The sequence below is a fragment of the Microcebus murinus genome, chromosome 9 (assembly GCF_040939455.1).
Source record: "Microcebus murinus isolate Inina chromosome 9, M.murinus_Inina_mat1.0, whole genome shotgun sequence".
In the NCBI taxonomy this organism is placed as follows: domain Eukaryota; kingdom Metazoa; phylum Chordata; class Mammalia; order Primates; family Cheirogaleidae; genus Microcebus; species Microcebus murinus.
In genome coordinates, this window is record NC_134112.1 from 41,478,644 (window position 1) to 41,503,611 (window position 24,968).

The window sequence follows — 24,968 nt, forward strand, 5'->3', positions numbered from 1 at the left end:
AAATGAAATAAAAGCTTCAATCATGTCGGGTTAAAATGCTTTATTTCTATTCAATTTGCAGTAAGCACAGATTGCAAAGTTCCCCAGAGGGAGAGAAATGGGAGTAAGGCACACTCAGCCTTCAGGTATGATTTGTTAGCAGTTCTTCTCCTGCCTCTTTTCTCTCTCCAGTTTTCTTCTTGCCAAGAAAGCCTTTAATTCTAATTGTAGCAGATTATCATTTCCAAAAGTAGCCACAGCAATGTTGCTGGTCCTACATACTCTTCTAGGACCTTCCCACTTCCCATCAAGAGGTGAAGGCCTCCTCTTGAATTAGGGGATGGCCTGATTAGGGACTTTATGAGTGCCTCAATGAAAAAAACAGTGTAGAAGTCATGCTGTGTGATTTCTGAGATGGGTCATACATGGCAATATGTGGCCTCTGTCTGGCTGTCTCTCGTGTAAGGCTTACCCTTGAGAGCCAGTCCCCATGTTGTGAGGAGGCTCAGGCTACTTGTAGGTGTTCTGGCCCACGGCCCCAGTTGAAGTCCCAGCCATCACCACCATCAACCAGTAGACATGTGAGTGAGTCTTCAGACAACCCCAGGCCCAAGCCTTGGAGCAAAGACCAAAGCCCAGCCATCCCCACAGAGCCCTATCCCAATCTGTGCGGCACAGATTCAGTGAGCATAACAAATGGTTGTTTTACTTCACTGAGTTATGGGTAATTTATTACTTAACTACAGTAACCAGATCACTAAGGATGGAGTGATCTCAACTTATCAGCAAATTTCATGCAGAAGGAAGATATCATGATGAGAAGGATGTTAGACTAGGACCTGAGAGACTTGGGCTGGACTGGAGGCTGGATTAGCTCATAACTGGCATTGAGTCCTTGAACAAATCATGTAAACTTTCTGGATTTTAATATCCAAATCTGTCAAAGAAGTCATTTTGATCTGTTAGGCCCCTTCAATTTCTACCATTCAATGGCTCAATACAGAATATTTAATTAGAAAAGTTTCATATGGGAAATAGTCTCTTTTCTTATATCTATTTTTGATCAATGATATTCTTGATTATTTCACAGTGAACTCTCAAAGGGTAATCCTATTTCCAAACCACTGAAAATAATTTTCTAAAATAGCAACAGTAAAGAATAGAATCATTTTTGTCAACACAATTTCAGCATAAAATAAATGAGAAATCTAGCTAGGCATTTGCTGCAGAAGAGGGGGCTCTCCAGTCTCTGTTCACAGTAATATATTAACCACTGCTTTGATTCCTGACTTTTATATTGTCCAGTGATCTCTGCCTACTATTTTGGCTGTTCTTTGTTATTTACCAGGTGACATGCTGCCAGAAAACGTTTACTGAGCTTTTACTGTCTCTGTCTAGATCCAGCAGTTTGAGAATTTTAAGTATGCCTTACAAAGTCAAATCTGCTTTGGGATATGCAGGGCCAGTTTCTCATCAGTTGTAAATGCTCTGAAAGTTGCATTGTTAGGAGGAGTCATCCATTATTCCACATACTACATCCCAGAAGAAGCTAAAGCAAGTACTTAATGCGTGCTTTCTAACACACAATACAACAAGGTCCCTAGAGTGGGATGACTTGGGACAGCTGCCCCTAGTCAATATTCAGGGGACCCAGCCATGCTGGCAGCTTGTCAGTGACTCAAGGAGCACCAGCTGGAGCTTGTAATATGCTTGTACTACCTATTCCAAAAACCAATCTTAACCTGCCTCCTCTTCCTGGACTCCCAGAATCACTGACTCTCTATTCCTTTGTATCATAATGCTCTCCCACACAGAACGAAGTTAGTAGGTTACTCTCTGATATGAACTGTATGCTCTTTAAGAAGCTGCTGTTGTTTCCTAAATCTGTTTATGACATTTGTATTTTGTTATAATAATTGTGTGATTTCACTAACTATTACATAAATAGATGAAATAGGAAGACAAAGAAAAGAGCTGTTTCTATAAAAACAAGCTGAAAGCTTGATAAGTGTGATACTGTAAAAGATTGTGGGAAAAGAATCTAGAAGGATACTGTGCTCAGGTCACTTCCCATTTGTCTGTAAGTTCTCATTTTCCTTTAAAGAAACCCATACTGTAATCTCAGTTAATGTGTTAGAGGTGTGCTTTATGCAAGAATGATGCCCTGTGCTCAAAGAAAAGGCCTTGCCCCTATGTCGAAAGATTGGCCAATTGATGATATGTCCTTTTTTTCTTTTCAGTTAAAATGTTTGTGGAAAAAAGTTCCAGGGACCTTGTTGCTTTAACCTACTTTTCTACAGTCCAACTCCTGGTCCTCTCCTGAGGCATAAGTTGGCTCGGACTGTACATAAACTCAGCTCATCACTACTTTCTGTTGCATCACAACAAATAGAGAGCTGTCGCATGGCCTTTCCCACTGCCAAGCCACACACTGCCTCTTTGTGACTTCGTTTTCACATCAAGCTTACTGTTGACGTGAGCTTTAGCCCCATCTCTCCAACTCAACCCCCTTTGCCTCCCAAATTAACTCTAGAGGGAATGTGATTTATTCCAGGTGCCACAAACCTCACCTGGTATTTATAAACTCATTTACCCAGGGAATCCTCTGATATCCACCCAGATCTAGAGGAGATCCTCCGGCATAGCACCTAGTTCCTTCCCTTCCTTGCTTCAATCAACACATATCAGACACCTATCATGTGTTGGGGTCAGCACCAGGTATGTAGTGGTGACTACAATGTGTTTATTTGTATTGTCAACAACAGATAAATGTATATTATTGGTAGAAAAGCAATAGCTAAGTCATTTTTTTTTTTTGTCAATAAATTGGTAAACTGACTAGAGAGAATTTCCATAGTACTTTTGCCTGAGGAAATAGATTCACTTGTTTGGTTTATATATTTATGAATGCATTTATATACGTACATATTTGGGTTCTTGGGAAAAGTAAATGGGCAAGGGCATGTGATATTTTAGCTTAACCCAGGGATTGGCAAACTTTCTATAAAGGACTAGAGAGCAAATATTTTTGTGGCCATAGGTCTCTGTCACAACTATTAAACTATGCCCTCATAGCACAAAAGCAGTCATTGATAACACATAACTGAATGGGAGTGGCTGTGTTCCAATGCAATTTTCTTTACAAAGACAGGCAGGAGCCTAAGTTTGCCGACCCTTGGAATCTATCAAAATACCTTAATGGCTCCCCCGCTTGCAGTTAAATTTGCTCAAGCCTCTTTCCTTAAAAAAAAAAAAAAAATCACAGCAGTCCCATGTCACTGCAACAAGTTGTTTTGCATTATCTCTCTTTCCCCACTTCTCATTTAACTTCAACTCTGGACAATCTGACCTCTGTGCTCACCACCCACTAAAATTGCCCTTATCAAGGTCACCAACAATCTCCATGTTGCTAAATCCCTTAGAGACTCCAGTCCTATCTTACTCAATCTCTCCACAGCTTTCAGGCCAGCCACTCCCTCCTCCTGGAAACACTCCACTCTTAGCTTCTGAAACCTGCCAAGATTGGTTTCCTTCCTACAGCAGTAGCTACTCATTCTCAGTCATCGAAGTCGCCATCTCTTCACAAACTCTAAATGTTGGGGTTACTCAGGGCTCTATACTGGGCTCTACGATTTTTCTCCCTATTCTCTTTCTAGGGGACCTTATCTATTCTGTAGCTTTATGCTGTAGCTTTATTCTACATCTTTATGCTGGAAAATCCCAAAGTTATTTGTTCAGCCCAGATCTTTCCCCCAGTTCCTTACTGATGTATACAAATGCCCACTTGACACTGCAGGTCTTTCAGGTGTCTTAAATGTAAAGTGATGAGTGAATATGATTGAACATGAGTTTACCTGTTGCCTAAGCAGAAACCAGAGCCCAATCACTAACTGTTCCCTTTTGCATTACCAAAACGTAAGCCTTCTCTTTCCTAGTCAATCCTGAATCTTTCCCTGGCTCCGTCTACCTAATTCCCAGGCTGGGACAGCTGCATCTGTTGCTAAAATATTGAAATACTTCATACTGGTTGTAAAGATCTGCAGGCCTAAGCCCCAGTCATTCTGGCTCCACCTTTGGGGCCCACGTGCCCCAGCCAGCCTGGCCCAGCAGAGGCCTGCAGATTCTGCTCTAGTGCTCAGGCTAGCATCCATTCTCATGGGTCAATGCTCATGCCAAAGTGGTTGTGAAGTCTTTTAATATCATCCCTGCCTAATATCATTGTGACTAAAATATTCTAGCACTAAGAAATTATTGGGGCCGGGTGCGGTGGCTCATGCCTGTAATACTAGCACTCTGGGAGGCCGAGGAGGGGAGATTGCTAGAGGTCAGGAGTTCAAAACCAGCCTGAGCAAGAGCGAGACCCCATCTCTACTAAAAAATAGAAAGAAATTAATTGGCCAACTAAATATATATATAGAAAAAATTAACCGGGCATGGTGGCGCATGCCTGTAGTCCCAGCTACTCGGGATGCTGAGGCAGCAGGATTGCTTGAGCCCAGGAGTTTGAGGTTGCTGTGAGCTAGGCTGACACCACGGCACTCTAGCCCAGGCAACAGAGTGAGACTCTCTCTCTGTCTCTCTCTCTCTCTCTCAAAAAAAGAAATTACTGGAGAAGCCATCCCAGGGGTCTCCCTACCTCCTGCCTTGTTCATTTCCAAACTCTGTGTAGCAGCCTGCTTGATTTGTCTACCATTCAAGTTGATCACATCTCTCCTCTCCTTAAAACCTTTAAACATAGAGAACCCTCCAGCCCCACTCCCTAAGAAGGTTCATCAGGGCTTTCTTGATCTGACCCCTTCTCTTTCTTCAAATCTCACCTCCTTAGAGACACTGTCCTGATTTCCATTAAAGTAGTGTCTTCCTGTTATTCTCTCCTAGCACCTTGTTTGTTTTCCTCATTGCATTTTCCCTAATTGGACATTATTATGTTGATTTATTTTTATATGTTTCTCTTCTAAAGTATAAGTTCCTTGAGAGCAAATACCATCCATATTCCTAGCCCCTGAGTATGTATTAAGTGAATAAACCTGGACCCCTGCATCTCTTGCTATATTTTCTCTTGAAATCTTTAGAGAATGTGGTCAATTATTCAATAATCATTTGATAATGATCTATTCTCAATTCCTTAAAAATTCTGCATAAACTATTGCCCTTTGCTTGGAATACTTATATCTACATCTTTATATCCTTTTACCTGGCAAACTCCCACTTACCTTCAGTTAACACTGTCATGTTAGTTCCTCCATGACAAAACTCTTTATACTATAATTTAAATGTCTATTTCCTTTTCAAGCACCTTGCTTAATGCCTGGCACTCAATAACTAATATTTAGTAGACCAATTCAGTCCTAAAGCAGACATTCAGTAGCCCTGACAGGGAACCAGTAAATTCATATATATTTGCATGGTAAGATTTTTTATTTGTAAATGGTTACCAAAAAAAAAAAAAAAGTGCTTCGCCCACAGGCTAAGGATAAATTTTCTCTTAGCTACATGCTTCTGTGCTATGCGGTAACTCCACCTGCAACTCATTGTTTGGCTGTAAGGACAGAAACGGGTTTATAAATTGCTAAATTTACTTACAGTCTAAGTGGAAAGTACAAAGTGTAGATTACTGAAAAGATCTATAATGAGACTGGGCTTTATAATGTCTTAAAAGGATATAACAGGATAGCAATATCCCTTCCTTGAAATAATTTTTTTTTGTATATATTCATCATGAATTCATGCAATTTAGTTAAAAACAGAAACTCTTCCCCACTCGTTAATGGTAGTTTTATGGTTTCATTCTGCCAGGCACATAAATATGTTATAATATAAACAAGCCAATGGTGTAATGAATCATTTCAGTCTTATCGTTGAGTATGTTTTTACTACAAATCTTGGGGAAAAATGCTATTCACACTCTGCATTTTTAAATTATGCTAATGTGATTAGTCATTATGGTCCTGCTTACTTTTTCTGATGGATACAAGATGTTTAAGCCTTCGATAGTGCTTGTAAGGGGCCTGATGAGTGCTTGAGACCCAATCAAGAAGCTGATGATGAAGTTCAATAATGTATTAAAAAGTTATGTATAACAAGAGTTGATTGTTGCTCATATAAAATTATATAAAATAATAAGTATAAATTGTATTAATATACATTTTCATTCTTCCACTAAAATTTTAGTTGCTACCATAAACTTTAAATGCATTTTGTCAGGATCTGTGCAGGTCACTGCTTTTTATTTTTTATTTTTTTTGCAGTGTAAACATGACAGCATAAGCTGCTATTAATATTAAATGTGAAAATTCACACACATACACATCAGTAAACAGGTGTTTCCAAAACCCAGACTTCAAAACAGTTCACTCCATTCTTGCATTTTGATGTTGTTGTGATCAAGCAAAATGAAAAACAGAAGAGACACATTTTGGTTAATTATTCTGACAAATCAGATTGTTCCTATTATTATCCTGCACAAATTCCAAACTCAGAGGGAAAAGTGGGGAGCAAGAAAAAGAATATGGGTGAGTGTGGAGAGCGCAAAAGGACAGTTTTAGAATTTTAAATGAGACCAAAACATTGAAGACTTTATTAGCAATCTAAGAAATACAACTCAGGAGAAATAAATGTAATATAATACACCTTATGTGCAGGATTTTAAAAACATTTTTTGAAGTAGAATCTCAAGAAATCTTATAATCACAATCCATATAAGATGGAATATATAAAATAAGAATAGTAAACATTTCATTAGTTCAAATTTATCATATGTATGCAAACTCGATAAGTTGTAAAAGTCTCTTCTGAAGACAATTATTTTATGTGAGCTTCAGTGGCCAATTTATTTCTGTGATTTCTTATCGGTTGCATAGTATTAAAATTTTCTTAATAATGAAGATAAGCTATTGGCAAAGGTAAAAATATGAGTTTTTAAATATCTTGCCTTGCATTCTCAGGATATTATTCTATTTATAAGTAATGAGAGGGAGTTTCCTTTGTTCTGAGGGCTGCGCGCTCAGAGAGTTAACCTGGTGAGACAAGTTCGCATGTTGTTGGTCTCTATTGTCATAACATTTGGTATATGACACACTGGAATGTGCCTTGTTAAAAATAGTGTTTTGTAATAGTTAAAAATGAAGTAAAATTCCAATCAGATGTTTTCTAACCCTTGAGTCTCCTCAAGGACACAGTAGGGTGTGGCAGTGTGAGCACGCTGTCCTGGCCGGTTCTCTGAGTTGCACTCTCCTCCGCTGTACAAGGAGGATTTTAATAACAGATCTGCCAGTCTCCCTGCCCCCTGTACTGGCCTGCTGTTGGCATAAATGATATATTCCTTTTGCAGTGTTCTGTATCTCAGTGAATGGCATCACCATCTTAGGAACTGGAGTCTCCTTCAGCTTTTCCCTTTTTTCTCAGCCCTAACATTTAATAACTCACAAAGATCTATTCATTTTATCTCGAAAGTATCTATGTAATCTGTCCTCTCACTTCTCCTCCGTCCCCACTGCAGTGGCCTCCTGACTGCCACCTGCAGACTTGAGCCACGCCTTACCTCCCATAGCCAGAGTTTCTGTTCTGAGACAGGCATTCGATTGGGTCATTGCCTTGCTTTAAAGCTGGTAATGCTCTCTTTTGGTTAACTGGTGAAGGCCGAACCGCTTGGCAAGTTTGGAAGGCCCTTCACAGAGTGACCCCCCCCCATCCTCCAACCTCATCTCCTGCTGACTCCCTTCACCCATGCATCCTGCAGTCATCACGCTGCATGCACCTTATTCTTTGCACCTATTTTCTTTGTGCCCAGGGAACTCGTACTCATCCCTCAAAACCCAACTCAAACATGACCCCTTTTTCAAAACATTTCTTGATTTCTCCAGGCAAAGCGAGTTGCAGCTCTTCAGCTTCCTTTGTATTACATATCCTTGTAGCATCTGCTCCAGTGTTTTACTGTGATCATCTACTTGTGTTTTCTCCAAAATACTGTGAACTCTTAGAGAGCAGGGATTGTATCTCATCCATCTCTTTAATGCCAAGTACCTACTACCGTGTTTGATGTGTGCCTGAAACAAGTTACACACTGCACGTATATTTTTGAACTTTTTTATTACAGCATTTCACGTGGCATTTGTTCCTGATTCTTATAGTGATACAGAAACAGAAACCACAGCGGCATCCTGTAGACTGCCTGGTGTAATGAGCACACAGCTAATTGTCAGTTTCTTTTCTCCTTACTTCAGTTTCTCCATGCCATTGGGCACCTAAATCCTTCATGTTTCTCTGAGTTCACTAACATGTTTCAGAATTGAATTTTGAAACATCTCTTCTTTATGGTGTTTTCTTTCCCACATCTACTTATCCTCTCCTCGCTTAGATTATATGATAGTTCTCTGGTGGTTGGAACCTCAAACAGAACTCATATCTCCCCCTGGTTTCAGAAGTCAGATTTTTAGGAATATGCTCAAAGATAGACACTCTCTTTCATTTTTTCTTCCCTACTAGATTTTATAGTCCTTCCCAAGAGAGCTCATATTCAAGTGATTTGTGGATCTTAAGTCCTTACCCCCCCCCCCCAAAGGACTTGAATCGTGAAGATGCTATAGTGAAGTTGCAATCTTGTTTTTGTGTATTAATATGTACATACTACATCTATTATATTCTTCCCCTTACTCATGTTTATAGTTCAATAAAAATCTATCCCATAATATCATTACTTCTTTACAAACTCAGTTGTTTGTTATTCCTGATCATTTGGATATTTTACAGATTTTATCATCTTTTTATTTGCTTCATGACTTTACTTGAAGGGAATTTAATAACAGTAGGATGGTTATTCTTCCTCATCAACTCAACCGTTCCCACCCCTTTCAAGGCATAACATTTCCTATTTCCAATCCTCCCTGGGTTTGTAGGGGGAAAAAAATTGCTTGGCAATGGTTCACTAAGAATTGTAATTTAATCCTTTGGAATAACAGGCTTTTCATCTGTGCTCCCTGCAATGATCCAACGATCTGCCACACAACCAGTTCCTTAGAAGAGAACAATGCAACTCAAAAGAAAGTGCTGGCAACATGGTAAAGAATATGAGTCCTTTTATAAAATTTGTAAATATAAATTAACCTGGAGAGTAAATGGCATCAAAATATGAATTATTGCTCCTTTCCAAAAGAAGAATCAGGACATTTTTGGCAGCAAATGCAAATGAACCTGAGTGTCTGTGCTTTTGATCCGGACTGTGTAAACACAGGCTCATAACTAGGTAGTTTTGTGTTTATATTGGTGGAGTCTCTAAAGTTATGCTTACAGACCCAGGAACAATGCAACATTCAAGAAAGAGCAAACATAACCTTAATTCTTACCTCCCACAGCCCTTGACCTCAGGAGTGTTTGTCCAAGTTGTTTGGTGCCTTGTATTTTATGGAGCAGGTTACTGTAAAAAATATTACAGATACAATCCTATGTGTCTGTAATGCTACACACATTTATTTAAATAGAATTAGTCTGTTATAAAACATCCTCCTTTAAAGACAATTATAGACCATCAACTATCTGCATAGTCATTTATCACCTCATTTTCAGTCATTATCACTGTTAGTCAACCATGTGTTCCACAGCCTAATATCACTGAGAGTTCACTGAGATTAGTTAGGTGTTTTAAGATTCATTATCATCACCATTATTACTACAAGTCACACCATTTATTTAGCACCAACAATCTGCTGAAGAAAGCAGGTTGGCACAATGTATAGTGGATGAGAAGTAGACCCTGTGCATAAAAGGAATGTTGGAGTGAGCTCTAAGCAAGAGTGAGTGAGGGAAGATGACTTAGCAGGCTCTCAGGAAAGGATATTTTTTTTCATACCTTTAATGCAGTCTCCTGGAAAGACAAATACTTTTTTATTTCTCCCAATGACTTGATCAATAGTAAGTGAAGAGAGCTGACCAGAAGGCATATTTAAGATGAAAAAGTTTAGAACAACTGCCCGTGCATGTGGCACAAAATTATTTTTTTCTGCAAAGCCCATGAGATTAAATCCCTCTCAAGTCTGTCTGAGCCTAAAGTTGGTTTTATGAGTTCACTTGTCTCAGAGTCCCCCACTCTACCAGCACAGGCTGTTCATGTAAACATCTAGAGAAGTGATCCATCCGGTTAGCTGAAGCAGGGTAGGGAAAGGTTGGCAGTCTGAACTTAGCCAATAGAATACTGGGGTAACATAAAAGGATGCATTTCCTTATGATCTAAGTATTATCACAAGCTATTTAATGCTTTACTATGCCTTATTTGGAGTTTAAAGGAAACCAACTCAAATATTCCTTTTCCTTTCTATAAAATGTAAACATTAAAAGTTGAGTGACCCTAAATGTGATTATAACATTTGACTTGGAAACTAGTTTGAAAAAAAGCAATGAAAGTTTTTGGTTATCTTTTTCTTTCTTTCTTTTTTTTTTTTTTTGGTCTTTCATAGAATTGGCCAAAACTTTGAACAAAGCTTAAGAAGGAAAGGAGTCGTCTGGGGAAAATGTTTGTGTTCCTTCTTTATATATTCATTTAATGCTTTTGAAAATTTGGATTAAAGCAATAATTCATATCAGTAATAGTTTATTATTGAGAAATGATAAGTTCAAAATCATATTTGAGTGAAATCTTAATAATCAAAGTCTTTAAAAATCACATTTTTATGTGAGATGTGATATTTTTGACATTTTATAATGAAAGAGCTATAGGATGAATAATCTATCATTTTTGAGATCTGATTTGCATACAGGATGAATATTTTATCTAGTACATATCCTTAGGACTTCTGGTTACAACAGTACTGAATTAAGGTTAAAGACACTCCATATTTTAACAAGCTCAGATGTTCTATAATGCCTAGAGGTTCATAATACATTTATTTTACCCAAGTTAGCATCTGTGCACATAAATAGAACTGAGGAAGACAGAAAAACTTTCCACCTGATTATTTCAGTTTGGTATTCTTGGTGTGAGACAAAAAGTACATTTTATAGAAAATGGCTGCAGGAGAAAAAGGCAATGGTTGGGAAGATAGAATCCAAGAATTCTTAAGTATCTGGGAAGATTTTAAAAGTAAATATTAAAAAAAGAAAGTTGGTGGGCTTTTCCAGAAAGCAAAGTGAGCCTATACATTTCATTACTTATTTATGGCTTTGGAAAAAAATTTTTCTACAAACCTACACCAGCTAGAAAAATAATTGCCAACCCTTCCCACAATGATTGGTGCCGTTTGTGAGGTTGCTGCTGGCAGGAAGAAGACTTTTTCAGAAGTCTTAAAAAAAAAAAAATAAAGTACAAATATTGTGGTTTTTTATTGTCTTTATGACAAACTAAGTTTTGTAGACCTTGGATCTGTGGGGTAATTTACATGGCCGATTATGAGAGCTCTCACAGAGTGCTTGTACACCTGCGTTGGGTGAAACAGAAAGAAAAACTCTCTTGTTCAGTAATGTACCATATGCAAATTGGGGGATCAAAGGAGCACAACAGCTGGCATGCAAAGAATATTTTACAGGTTCTTAGGGAGCACTAGTCTGGAGGCATTCAGAACCTCCACCAGGCTGGCAAAAGTACACTGTGTGACTTGGGTAACCTTAACTTGAGTATGAAAGAAAATGGCTTTTGGACAAACAGATAAAGGTCATGGACAAAGTCCAAAACTCATTGGCATTGATAGCTGGGCATTGAGCAAAAGTTGAAAGAGCCATTAACAAATTCATTAATTAAGACCCTCTTTACATTCCTAACCATCAACTAGAAACATGTATTTAATCTATACTCTCCCTAATTTATTCAATCTTTCTTGCTAGAAAAATATAGCATGAATTTCATAAAGACGCGTCAAGTGGCACACTTCTTATATTTCCAGGCCAGAGTGGGCACATGTCAGTCAACATTTATATTAAATGGCAGTAACCTTTTAAGGCCCAGCTCTTACTTGAGCAGAGAAGTGATTATTCATCACAAAGGGGCTGCTCACAGGGCTTTAGTGGCAGGGTTGTCTATGGAAAGAGCTCTGTATCATTCACAGCTTGAACTCATTCATCTGTTAAATGGGGCTAATCATCCCTGCCCTGCCCAGCTTGCACCTGTGAACAGCAAACCAAGTCCTAATAGGTGAGAGCACTTTGTAAGATGCCATATAAATGCAGGGGATTATTATTAATGAATTCACTAATACTGATTATTACTTTATAGATTTTAGAGAAGTACTCAACTTTTAAAGAGTTTAATGCAATTATAATTATATAATTATTTGACCCTTATGTTTATTTTGATTAATAATTACATTTAATAATTGCATGCATCTCTTATTTAGCCAAGAAATCTGAATTTCCTTTTCAGGCCATCCTTCTGCCTATATTCAAACTTACTTTTTCTGTGTTTGCAAAACTCACTGAACTCAGCCAAGATTTCAACAAGGAAGTCCCAATGTTGATTAAAATGGGCCATTTTGGCACTTATTTCCTAAATCTAATTATCAAAGACAAGACGGGGGGGAAAAAAAAACAACAAAACTAATGTCCCATTCCATGCAATCCCAGAACTCTGAGCTGCCCTAATTCTTGGTCCGCTGACTAAAAAACTACCATTTTAGGCAAGAATTACACAGGCCATCACTCTTCTATGTAAGCTTTATAATAACACACCCATAATATACTAGGCAGCCTCATCAAAAATAATGAAGACTTAATTGTGCTTACAGAGTACAATTTATTGCAATTCTTATTTGTCTCTTTCCAGAGAAATTTATAATTGGGCATCTGGTCACAAAATTCCTAGAAGCTCTTGGTCATACAAGCTTTGAGTCTTAACAGGTGGATAAGCCCTGTAATAGAAATTCTTTGTCTCAAGTTTTACATGCTTATCATTGGTAACTAATTTTTCTTTTTCTTTTTCTACATATGTTGCCTTTTCCTTTGAAGGGCGAGAGGGCTAGTAACTACAGGTATGTTTTGAAAAGAATTGGTAGCCTTTTACAAATAAACTCGGGTAACCATGAACGATGTTATATTTCTCCCCTTTTTGGAAGTGGCCACTAGCCTTGAAGGCCTGGGAGTCCTTGACCCCCTTTTGTTTTTCCTTCAGGTATGTGTGCTTAAGGCAATGTAAGATTAGGGCAAAAGGCCTGGCTGGGCCACTTTGGAGCCAGTTTTATTATTTGTAAAATAAGCGCCCTTAACCACTTCCATAGGGCGCTCACCGGCAGCGAAACCTTGCCACAGCCGGCACTCACAGTCCACACGATAGTTTGTGCTGTGCAGTGACCACAAATCCGTTTTGCTCTTGTGTGACAAGGAAAGCTTTAAAGCACTGTACGCTTGTTTTACTTTACAGGCAGCTTTACTTGTAATGTAAATCAGAATAGGTAACATATACATATAAGTTTTCATTATGTTGTTTTTAAATCTTCGCAATTTTATTTTGATAAATGAAAAATTAGAAAAGCCATATCACGGCTGTCGGCTAAAGTCGCCATGCGTGTTCATCTGTGGCTGTCGACTACAGTCGATGCTGTACCAAAGTGGTTAAGTCAAGGATAGCAAGGCCCCTTTCAGCTCTAAAAGCTTGTTGAGCAACACCTCTGGAGATGATCCAGTTTATTTAACATATGAACCTGATAAACACACTCGCAGAATTTGAGACCTATTACCAACATCTATTATGAAAATATTTCCTCTCTCCTTTATTGACTTGAGTTTTCATTTCTATTTCTGACAACCATCTAAAACAGAAAGCCACAATTAAAATAACATCTTTACAAAATGCCACACAAGTCAATCTTATTGGAACTACTTGTCTAGTCCCTAGTTGTATTTCACCGTGAACAATTACATTTTGAAAGACAGACATTTACTGAGATAATCCCTGGAATACCTATTGGTGTCCAAGCTGCAGTGTTAATTATTAGCTAGCCGGCTTTAGCTGGCTAATATATAATCTAAACTGTCATTAACTGGCCTAGAATAAATTTCAGTTTGTCTATCTGTGAAGTGGGAATTGGGCCACTGACTTAGCTCTTGAAAAGCACTTGTAATCATCCCAAATCTCAGAGGGCAAATGAGCACCTGGGACCATTGGAGACTCTTTGAGGCCATTAGGGGAATCATTTAGTACTGTTGCAATGATTTACTAATGTTGCCCAGTGGCCCCAAAGACTTAATGCACTTCCCATATACCTCCGGCCTTCTCAGTAGAAATCAACCAATCTATCAGATGGTGCTTTTGACAAATCAAGTTGCTTGACACAGGTGGGCGTTTCACTCCCAGAGAGTACTCACCTCTTCTTGGCTCATAAAGGAACCAGGGGCCAAACCCCAACAGACATCTGCACAGCACTCTGTATCACAGAGTAGTTTGGAATTGTTTATGAAACATGTTAACTGCTGGAACCACCCACTGCCATTATTATAGGCTCTAATCTTTAGAAAAACAATGCCAAATGATGGTGGTGGAGTTACTCATGAATGGTATCTATATGAGGTGGGGACATCTATCCACCACCTGTCCTTCTCTTCTTCCATCTGGACTCAGAGGGACGTTAAAGATGGTGAATGCTACTTACATTCTGGATCCCTTCTTTTCCACCCAAGCAACATTTTGACGAAATAGTCCTATTCTCTTCTGCATCATCAAAGTTGTTTTGCTGCTTTTTTCCTCCAATCTGCATGAAACACTCTCATCTTAAATATAATCATATCTGGACTTTATGGCCTTGTTTGCCTGTCCCTCTCTTTCCTTTCTTTCCTAGTTAATTTGTGAAAGAGAAGTCGGTACTTGGTTCCATTACTCATTTGCTCCACGACCCCTTGTAGCCTTCTCTGACTGCAGACAGTATTGATAATACCCTAGGTCCTCTGGCTTTTCAAGAAATGACACAATGTTTGAGATCTAAAGAAAAGCTGATTGGTTCAAACACAACGACAAAACTAGGACATTTTAATCAGTAATAATTTCAAAAGGAAAAAATTTTAATCTTCTAGATTTTTTATGAAATTTCTTTTTCTTTTTTTTTGAGACAGAGTCTCTCTATTGCCCTAGCTAGAGTGCCGTGGCATCAGCGTAGCTCACAGAAATCTCAAACTCCTGGGGTTAAGCGATCCTCCTGCTTCAGCCTCCCAAGTAGCTGGAACTACAGGCATGAGCCACCATGCCCAGCTAATTTTTTCTATATATTTTTATTTGTGTAGCTAATTTCTTTCTATTTCTTTAGTAGAGATAGGGTCTTATTCTTGCTCAGGCTGGTCTCGAACTCCTGAGCTCCAATGATCTGCCCTCCTCAACCTCCTAGAGTGCTAAGATTACAGGTATGAGCCACTGTGCCCAGCCTTTATAAAAATTTAATGTGGAATTTGGTATATTTTAATGTTTGCTATAATCAGGCATAAGATCATCAAAAATCAGCATGCTCAGGATCTAGGAGAGTTTTAAGTGGCCAAGGTCAGAGATCTCCTAATTGCTAAATTCAGTGGGCCATTTTCAGTTCTTATTAAAAAAAAACATAGCAGCATTTAATAATACTGACCATGTCCTCCCTTCTCCTCCCCTGGTTTCTGTGATATCACTGTCTCCTAGGTTTTAACCAAGCTTTCTGACCATTCCAGGTCAGTCTCCTTTGGGTTGCTCTTCTACCCCCAGAGTTCCATCTTGGTTGTCTCCTCATGTTACTTGCTTTACTTGGCAATCCCATCCTCACCTAGGTTCCATGCTCATTTCTATTCTGAGCTCCACCGTCATCCATGCTGGCACCCCAACTTCAACTGCTCTTATCTTTGCCCTGAACATCTGTTCTTACTCTCGTGTTCCTAAGTAAATGGCACACTATTTTCATTCAATCGCTCAATCCAGAAATCCAGGAGATATCTTAAACTTTTCTTTTTCCCACATCTTAGTCAGTCACCAATCCCTGTCAATTCAATTCCCTCTTCTCTCCATCTTTTAAAAACACAACTCTGATTTTTGTCATTCCCATGCTTAATCCCTTCAGTGGTTCTCACTGACCTTGGGACAAGGCCCAAAATCTTACCATGACTCACAAGACCCTATATGAGCTGGCCACTGCCTCCCTCTAGCCTCAGTTCCACCCAATCTTCCACTAGACAGGCTTTCTTTGAACCTCCAGATCTGGTTGGGGGCCCACTACCACCCACCACCATTACACTGTCATTGCACCATGGGTCTCACCTTCTGCAGCTCTCCATCACACTTTTAATTACTTGTTCAATGTTTTTCCCCCAATAATATGGGTGTCTAATAGTTATTGAGCACTTCCTATGTGCCAGGCAGTTTTGCATATATTATCTCATTTTCATCATCACAGCAACTACGAGGTTTTATTATTATTCCAGTTTGTATAGCTAAGGAAACTGAAGCATTGAGAAACTAAAGGCCACACAGCTAGGAGGAGTAAATTAAAACTGGAACCCAGGCAGTCTGCATCTGGAGCCCACGCCCTATTCACAATTAATATTGCTGCAGTGAAATGGTAAGCTCCACAAGGACAGGGCTGAATCTTGCATCTCCAGAAACTTAACACAGGATTGGCACAAAGTAGAGGCCAACATGGAATTGCTGAAATAACTGATACAGTCCACTTCCTAGGGTGGCATATAGGGTCCTCCATAATGTTACCCTGACCTACCTCACCAGCCTCATTTCCCAGTATGTCTCCCTTTCCCCCATGCCCTGTCTTCCAGCCATAGAAGCAGTTCCCTGAATAGGCCACAGCGGTTCACACCTCTGCGGTTTGTACGTCCCTTAACTCCCTTCCCACCTCCCTCCCTCACTCCCCCACCCATTCGTTCACCCACTCATTCATTCATCTACTGAATACCTGCTGAATGCCAGGTGGAAAGAAAAGTCCTATAATAGATGTATGCTGTAGGAACTCAGAAGAGGGATATCTACATAAAACTAAGGGGTCAAGAATGTTTCCCAAAAGAATTAACACTAAAATTTTCATTTTCCTGGAATGTGTATATCCATATGACAAGCCCCTGTTCATCTTCCAGGACTTCCCTCCAATGTCTCTTCCATGGCAGAGCCTGCAGACATTGTACTACGTGTCCTTAGATGATGAGCTCCCCTGTCAGACTGTGAGATCCTCTCACCCTTTTGTGTGTCAGCATCAGCACAGTGGGTTCCTGGCACAGAGGAGATACCCAGTAAAGAGCTCATGAATGAACAAATAAAATAATGGTCCTTTCTGTGAAAATACTCCTTTTCAATTCATTGTACATCTTTGTGCATTCACCTGAAACCACAGACTTTGGGTTCCTGTTCATTTACAGAATAGATATATATTTTCCTAAACATACAAATGAGAGAGATTAGGGGTCACCTAGCACTATTGTATCATTTTATTTTGGACATGGATATATGAATTATGTAAAAAATAGGTATGTGAACATACACATACACTCTCATATGCCTTTGTCAACTTGGTGCATGTAATAACTTGAGAAAATAAGAATTCACACCACCAGGCACATTCTACTGAAAGCTCTGGGCACTCTGGAGAATGCTTCATGAATGTTATTAATAGTATACTTTCTGAAAGGAAAGAAGATCTTAATGATTCATCAATGAAAAAGGACTTTCCTCATTGTTAGAAACGAGCCGCGAACGTTAGGCTGCTTTATATACGTGTGTGAAAAAAATGGCATCGGTACATTTTGGACTAACATCAAAGCACACTTCTGTCTCACTACAGTTCTTTTTGGGTTTGACACTTGGAGGGGCTCTTTGAAAATTGTAATAAGATGCAAACTTACCCCAGTGTTTCCTTCTCTACTAATACGTGAAGGGCAGCTGTGACTGTTTCTTGGGGGACCAAAGCTCTTATGAGAGCTGCTGAGGGCGATGCCTGGCATTCTGCAATCCGGTTTCTGTTTGAGTGTATGAACCCGAGCTACCTCTTTGTCTCTTTGGGGCTAGGTTTCTAACCTGTCAAACAAGCGGGCTGCAATACAGCAGGAGTCAGCAAACTTTTTTTTGGTAAAAAGGTAAGATAGTAAATATTTTCAGCTTTGGACCACATGGTCTGTGTTGCAACTATTGAACTGTGTCATTGTAGTGTGAAAGCAGCCGCACAGAATATGTACACAAATGGGCATGGCTCTTTTCCAATAAGAGTGGGCATGCCTATTTTCCAACAAAATTTTATTTACAAAAACAAGTGGTGGGCTAGATTTGGCCAGTGGGTCACAGTTACAGCTCCTGGACTAGAAATGTTCTAGGATCCCTGTTAGCTTTCCTCTGCCTTATTGAGTCTCAATGATTCTGTGAGAGTTCACAATTGGGGGACAGCTGGAAAAAAAGAGGAGCACACTTTAAAGAATCATTGGCTACATGAGATTACTATATTTGACTTATCTTTTCACTTAAAATCTTTTTAACTCTGTAGCATAATGCCCCTATTATATTTAGCAATTAGAGTGCCATCACAAAGTAAAATGTTAAACCATTATTCCTTGAGAAGAGAAAAGGCTTGTGGTATGAAATGATGCATGCAAGGAGTGTGGGTGATAATTTACTCATATAATCATTTCTATTTCAGTTCTATGGCAAGTATTTCTGGAGATGGCTCACATGGCAGGGAGATCTTTGAGATGTGCATGCCATAATTAACCTTTTTATGTACTCTGATAGAAATATCAATAGTTTTTCCTCCTTTAGCAGTTTTAGCTTTACTTTTGGACTATAAAAATGATTTGAATTAAAGAATGATGATTATAAGAACAAAGCCTTTATATCTTGGGTTTAAAACAAAACATGTGTATTCTTCCTGTTAATTTCATGGCTAAGTGCTAGACGCTGAATATCTACATTTTATTTTTCCCCTTTGCACTGGGAATTAGACAACCGGCTAGTGCTTCTGTAGGGTGTAGATCAGTGATTCACATGGTGTGGTCCCTGGGCCAGCAATATCAACATCAGTATCCCCAGGAAATTTTAGAAGTACAAATTCTCCAGCGCCACCCTAGACCTTTGGCCTTTGGGTGGTGATTAGGTCATGAGGGTAGATCCCTCATGAATGGGATTAGTGTCCTTATAAATAAGTGATGCCAGAGAGCTCACTTGTCCCTTCCACTATGTGAGAAGACAGCCATCTATAAACCAGGAAGCAGCAGGACACTGAATCTGTTGATGCTTGGATCTTGGCCTTCCCAGCCTCCAGAACTGTGATAAATAAATTTCAGTTGTTTAGAAGCCACCCCGTTTAAGGTATTCTGTTATAACAGCCTGAATGGACTAAGACTATCAGGAACAACATATTCTTATGCTAATACAACCTGGCCATTTTTCTAGTCCTATGGCATAGTATTAATCTTGGAGCCTCATCATAAAATCATCTTTGGGTCCCTAAGCAGAGTGTTACAGGTGCCTGTCCTATTGAAAGATAACACCAAATCAAACATCATAGTGCTTTTAGAGTTTGGATGATTTTTAGAAGTCACCCTGGCAAACAGCCTCAAATGTTTTAAAGAATGACTTCATTGTTTTAGTAAAAAGCTATGTACATTTTTAAAAAATCAAGAAATACAGAAAGGTACAAAGAAAGAAGTGAATAATTTCCCAAAGTAAAGATTACTAACATTTGGTGAACAAGATGCATAAATATAATACAAATCTATAGATAGTTTAAAATGGTTTCAAAAAGAGATCATATGGTTCATGACATTTTTTAAAACACAGTTTTTATTTTGGAATAATTTTAGATTTACAGAAACATTGCAAGGATAATACAATGTTCTCATATAACTCTCAATCAACTTCCTCTATTGTATATCCTCTAAGTACAGCTTACGTTGCCATGGTACATTTGTCACAAATAAGAAACCAGCACTGGTACATTACTATTAACTAAATTCCAGACTTAAAAAATTTCACTGGTTTTTCCACTAACGTCTTCTTTCTATTCCAAGATCCACATTGCATTTAACTCAGATATTGTATTAGGGTTCTCCAGAGAAACAGAACCAATAGGATAAATGGGTGTGTGTGTGTGTGTATGTGTGTATGTATGAATGAAGAGACTTATTTATTATAAATAATTAGCTCATGCAATTACTAAAGCTGAGAAGTCCCAAAATCTGAAATTGCAAGCTGGAGAGGAGAGAAGTTAATATGTATTTCCAGGCAGAAAACTGGCAGGCTGGAGACCCCCAAAAAGCCGATGTTTCAGTTCAAGTTCAAAGGTCAGAAAGAAACTGGTATGCCAGCTCAAAGCAGTCAGGCAGGAGTTCCCTCTTACTCAGCCTTTCTGTTTTATTCACGTGTTCAATTGATTGGATGAGGCACACCTATATTAGGGAGGCCGAGCTGCTTTACTTAGTCTACCTGTTCAATTATTAACTTCATCAACAAACATGCTAAGAATAATGTTTGACCAAATGTCTGGGCACCCCATGGGCTAGTCAAGTTGACACATAAAATTAAACATGAGAAATATGCGTGCCATTTTTAATTCATTATTTTAATATATCTGATTTTACAGATCATCTCGTAAGTGACACGCTTCACTTCAAATGCTCACAGCAAGCAGACAGCTCTCTAGGTGCCCCACACTTCTGTCCTTATTAGTTCAGCTGGATGCTTTCCACAAGTCAGCTGAGTTTAAAGTCAGAAACTTTTAAAAAAATATTTAAGTGTTATGAAAACCAGTAAGACACAAATGCACCAAATTTTTGTTGCCATAAAAACTAGGTTGAGTGTCTTAGAAAGACTGGCTAAATGTAGGGTAATTCAAAATTTGCTTTTAAAATAGCTGTGAGCAGGGCAATAGTACAATGTGGGGAGCGGGCAGGCAGAAATCTAGGAGGATTCTGCACTCAGATTCCTTCCCAAGTGTCTTTCAGTTCTTGTTTCACTTTTAAAAATTGAAACTGGAAATCCTAGAGAGTGGTACTTTATGCAAAAAAAAAAAAGTGGCCAGGGGGAATTCCAATCAGGTGACCACTCTTAAAGAAAAGATCTTGGCCTCAAATGAAAAGACTAGCAAATTCCAAATGACTCTATATATGGTTTATGTTAAAATATGCAGTTGGGGAAGATGAGAAAGTCCTGGGGACAAAAAGCGGTGATGGTTGCACAACAATGTGAATGTAATTAATTTCACAGAACTGTACACTTTAAAATGGTAAATTTTACATTACATATATGTAGTCACAATAAAAATATGCAAAGTATGTATATTTTATTTTTATATTTTTCAGATTCCCTGTTTCAACAAATATTTTTTATTGTAAATTGTTGTGATAAGAGGGCTTTTCTGTATTAAATTTATTTTTATTTTAGTTTAATAGAAAAGGACATCAATATGAAACAATACATTTTAGTAAATGATTCCTTTTTGAGATTTTAAATTAAGATTTTCATTCTCTAACATTGCTTTAATTTTAATGGAAAAGATATGAAAAACTCTAAGTGGCCAGAGCAGTGGTTCTCAATCCAAGGTAGTGCGAATTCCCTAGGGGGTACGTTTAGAAATGCATGCACGTGTTCTGGGTTGTCACAACTAGGGGGATCTTGGCATTCTCCAGAGATGCCAAACGTCATAGATGCATATGACAGTCCTAACATCAAAAACATGCCCACCTCAAATGTCAATACCTCTTCCAGTGACAGACATTAGGAAAGAGTCAATATATTTTTTATTTCTATTTTTTCCAATAAAATCCAATGTAGGGCACAAAAGTTTATGAGAATAAAAATATACACACATTAAAATTATTTCACATCATATGTAGTTTTTACCCCTATTAGACTTTTATATTGCATTTAAAGTCTGTGCTTTAAATAATTTGCACATTGGTAAAGAAATCTTAAATTACCAAAGATGTATCAGATACTGAACATCAAAACTTAGGGGTGGGAACTGATAGTTATGTCTTACTGCACTAAATATTTCTGTAAAATTTTGCAGAAGGAAAAGATAAAAATATGGAACATTTTACAAATTCGTGTGTCATCCTTTGCATGTAGGAGCCATGCTAACCTTCCCTGTATATTTCCAATTTTCGTATACGTGCTGCCGAGTGAGCACACAGCATATTTTAAAAATTGTTTTGATTTTGCACAATATCTATCAACTTCCTTATGACATTTGGGAAAAGAGATGTCATTTCACTTTCTTCACCTCTCTCCCTCTTCCAACCCCATTTTGTTAGTTACATTGTTCTTTATATTGTCTGGGTTTTTAACATTTACATCTTATTCTGCAACCATAATTCAGAGTTGTTTACTCTTGGTTCTATTTTGAATGATTTGATGCTCACCATCAGACTTTTCCATGTCCTGGCTTCTCCGTTTCTACACTCCTTGATTCATCTACTTAGTTGCCTAGATTTTGTCATAAAATAGTTTTTATTTATTTTTATTCCAAGAAAGGCTCATGGATTTTGCTTTCTTTACCTTCTTTTATGCTTTCTATCTGTTGCATTTATCCTAGGAGGATAATTTGACTGGTCTTAAAATTTTCAAGTCATTCATTGTTTTCCTCAGAACTTTGTAGACATTGCTGCATTGTCTTTGGTTTTGAGGGTGGTGTGGCAGGTCTGGGGTCAATCTTATTTCCTCTTTCATAAGTGACTTGCTTTTTGCTGGCATACGCATACTATTATTTTTAAAGCATTTTTCTTTTAAAATATTCTATACATATAAAAGATTAAATATAAAATATGCAAATTACAATCAAAATAAAATTTAAATTTTTAAATATTCAACTCAAGAACTAAAGGAATCACCAATATCATTGCTGTACCTATGGGTCCCTCACCTGTCCATATCCCTCACTTCCCCCCAATGTTGCAACTCTCTTGTAGGTTTATCCTTCCTTTGCAATATTGCAAATGGTTCTATCATGTATGCCTAAACAATATACAGTATAATTTCATTTTGCTTGTTTGTGAGTTATATAGAAATGGTACCATACTGCATATTGTCCTTTGGAACTTTCTATTTTCATTCAACTTACTATTTTTTTTTTTTTTGAGACAGAGTCTCACTTTGTTGCCTAGGCTAGAGTGAGTGCCATGGCATCAGCCTAGCTCACAGCAACCTCAATCTCCTGGGCTCAAGCGATCCTCCTGCCTCAGCCTCCCAAGTAGCTGGGACTACAGGCATGCACCACCATGCCCGGCTAATTTTTTGTATATATATTTTTAGTTGGTCAATTAATTTCTTTCTATTTTTAGCAGAGATGGGGTCTCACTCAGGCTGGTTTTGGACTCCTGGCCTCGAGCAATCCGCCCGCCTTGGCCTCCCAGAGTGCTAGGATTACAGGCGTGAGCCACCACACCCAGCCTCAACTTACTATTTTTAAAGATTCATTGTTGCATTGTGTTACTATAGAGTACCCATTTTAATAACATTATTGCTATAGAATTTACATACCTTAAAGTCCACTCATTTAAAGTATATACTTCAATGGCATTCAGTATATTTACAGAGTTGATTATCACCATCTTCTAATTTTAGAGTATTTTCATCACTCCCTAAAGAAATCTTATACCCTTTAGCAGTCATTCTCAATCTCCTTCTCTCCTACTTCCCTGTCCCCTTAGCTTGACTTTCTGTCTCTGTATAGTTGCCTCTTCTAGGTATTTCATATGAATGGTAACATACAATATGTAGTTTTTCTGTGACTGGCTTTTTTCATTTATCATAACATTTTTGAGGTTTCGTCCAGGTTATAGCATGTATCAGTATAATCCTGTGCTGCTTAAAGACAAGGGTATGTTCTGAGAAATGTGTCATTAGGCAGTTTTATTGTGTGAACATCATAGAGTGAGTGCACTTACACAAATCTAGATGGTACAGCCAACTACACACCTAGGCTATATGGGCTAGCCCATTGCTCCTAGACTATGAACCTGTTCAGCATGTTACTGGACTGAATAATGTAGGTAACTGTAACACAATGGTAAATATTTGTGTACCTAAACATATACAAACATAAAGTACAGTAAAAGTATGGTTTTATAATCTTATGGGACCACTGTCATATATATATATATATATATATATATATATATATATATATAGTCCTTTGTTGACAGAAACATTGTTATATGGTACATGACTGTACTTCATTACTCATATTCAGAATAATATTCCATTGTATGGCTACACCACACTTGTTCATTCGTCAAGAGAATTCATTTTTATTACTGTATTGTATTCTACCAAGTAAATACAATTTATTTATTTGGTCTATCAAAGGATGAATATTTCAGTCATTTTTAGTTTTTTACTGTCGTGAATTGTGCTGCTCTGAACAAGCCTCTATGTACCCAAGAGTAATAGACTTTCTGGGATATATATATATATATATGAGTAAGATATGCTCAGACTCAAATTTATTGGATTTGAGTCAAATTGTTTCCTAAAGCAGTTATACAGGTTTACATTCCTAAGAGTATATAAAATATCTTGTTGATCCATATCCTTTCCAAAATTTGATACCGCCTGATTTCTTAATTTTTGCCAATTCAGAGTGTATAAAATTGTATTTCACTTCAGTTTTAAACTGTATTTCCTTTATTATTAATGAGAATGGTCATCTTTTCATATACTGTCCATTCACTTTTCTCCTGGGATGTACCTGTTACTATCTTTTGCTCATCTTCTATTGGTTTGTCATACAAAGCAGTTTTTTGTATACTCTGGAATCTAATGCTTTGTCAGTTATGCATATTGCAAATATTCCAGTTTATGGCTTGTCTCCTCACCTTTGCAAGTGATATCTTTCATTGATCAGACATTTTTAGTTTTATGTTGTCACAATTAGCATTCTTTTCTTTGGTATTTTTTGTTTCTTATTTAAGACATCCTTCCCTTTTTTGAAATCATAAGGATATTCTTTATTTCATTTTACAAGTTTTTCTAATTATGCCTTCACATTTATGTTTGTAATACAGCTAAAATTGAAAATTGGTTTTGTTCCTCCCCACCCCCACCAATATGATAACTAATTGTCTTACCACCA

At 38.0% G+C, this 24,968-nt stretch overlaps 1 long non-coding RNA gene and 1 other non-coding gene across 3 annotated transcripts in view; one reads left to right on the forward strand and one right to left on the reverse strand.

The window, feature by feature from the left end:
- The first annotated feature begins 2,365 nt into the window (after positions 1 to 2,365).
- LOC105867253 (uncharacterized) overlaps positions 2,366 to 24,968 on the forward strand; it is a 40,526-nt gene continuing 17,923 nt past the window's right edge. Inside the window, exons 1-4 of one of the 2 annotated variants that reach the window (XR_001152248.3) lie at positions 2,366 to 2,697; positions 8,937 to 9,035; positions 12,904 to 12,926; positions 16,990 to 17,074. This is a non-coding gene — a long non-coding RNA (uncharacterized LOC105867253). Of the gene's footprint in view, positions 2,698 to 8,936; positions 9,036 to 12,903; positions 12,927 to 16,989; positions 17,075 to 24,968 lie in introns of those variants that run through there. The other variant, XR_012921005.1, reaches the window with a different exon arrangement.
- On the reverse strand, positions 21,917 to 22,025 carry LOC142873159 (U6 spliceosomal RNA). The gene has a single exon (XR_012921207.1). It is a non-coding gene; the product is annotated as a U6 spliceosomal RNA (small nuclear RNA).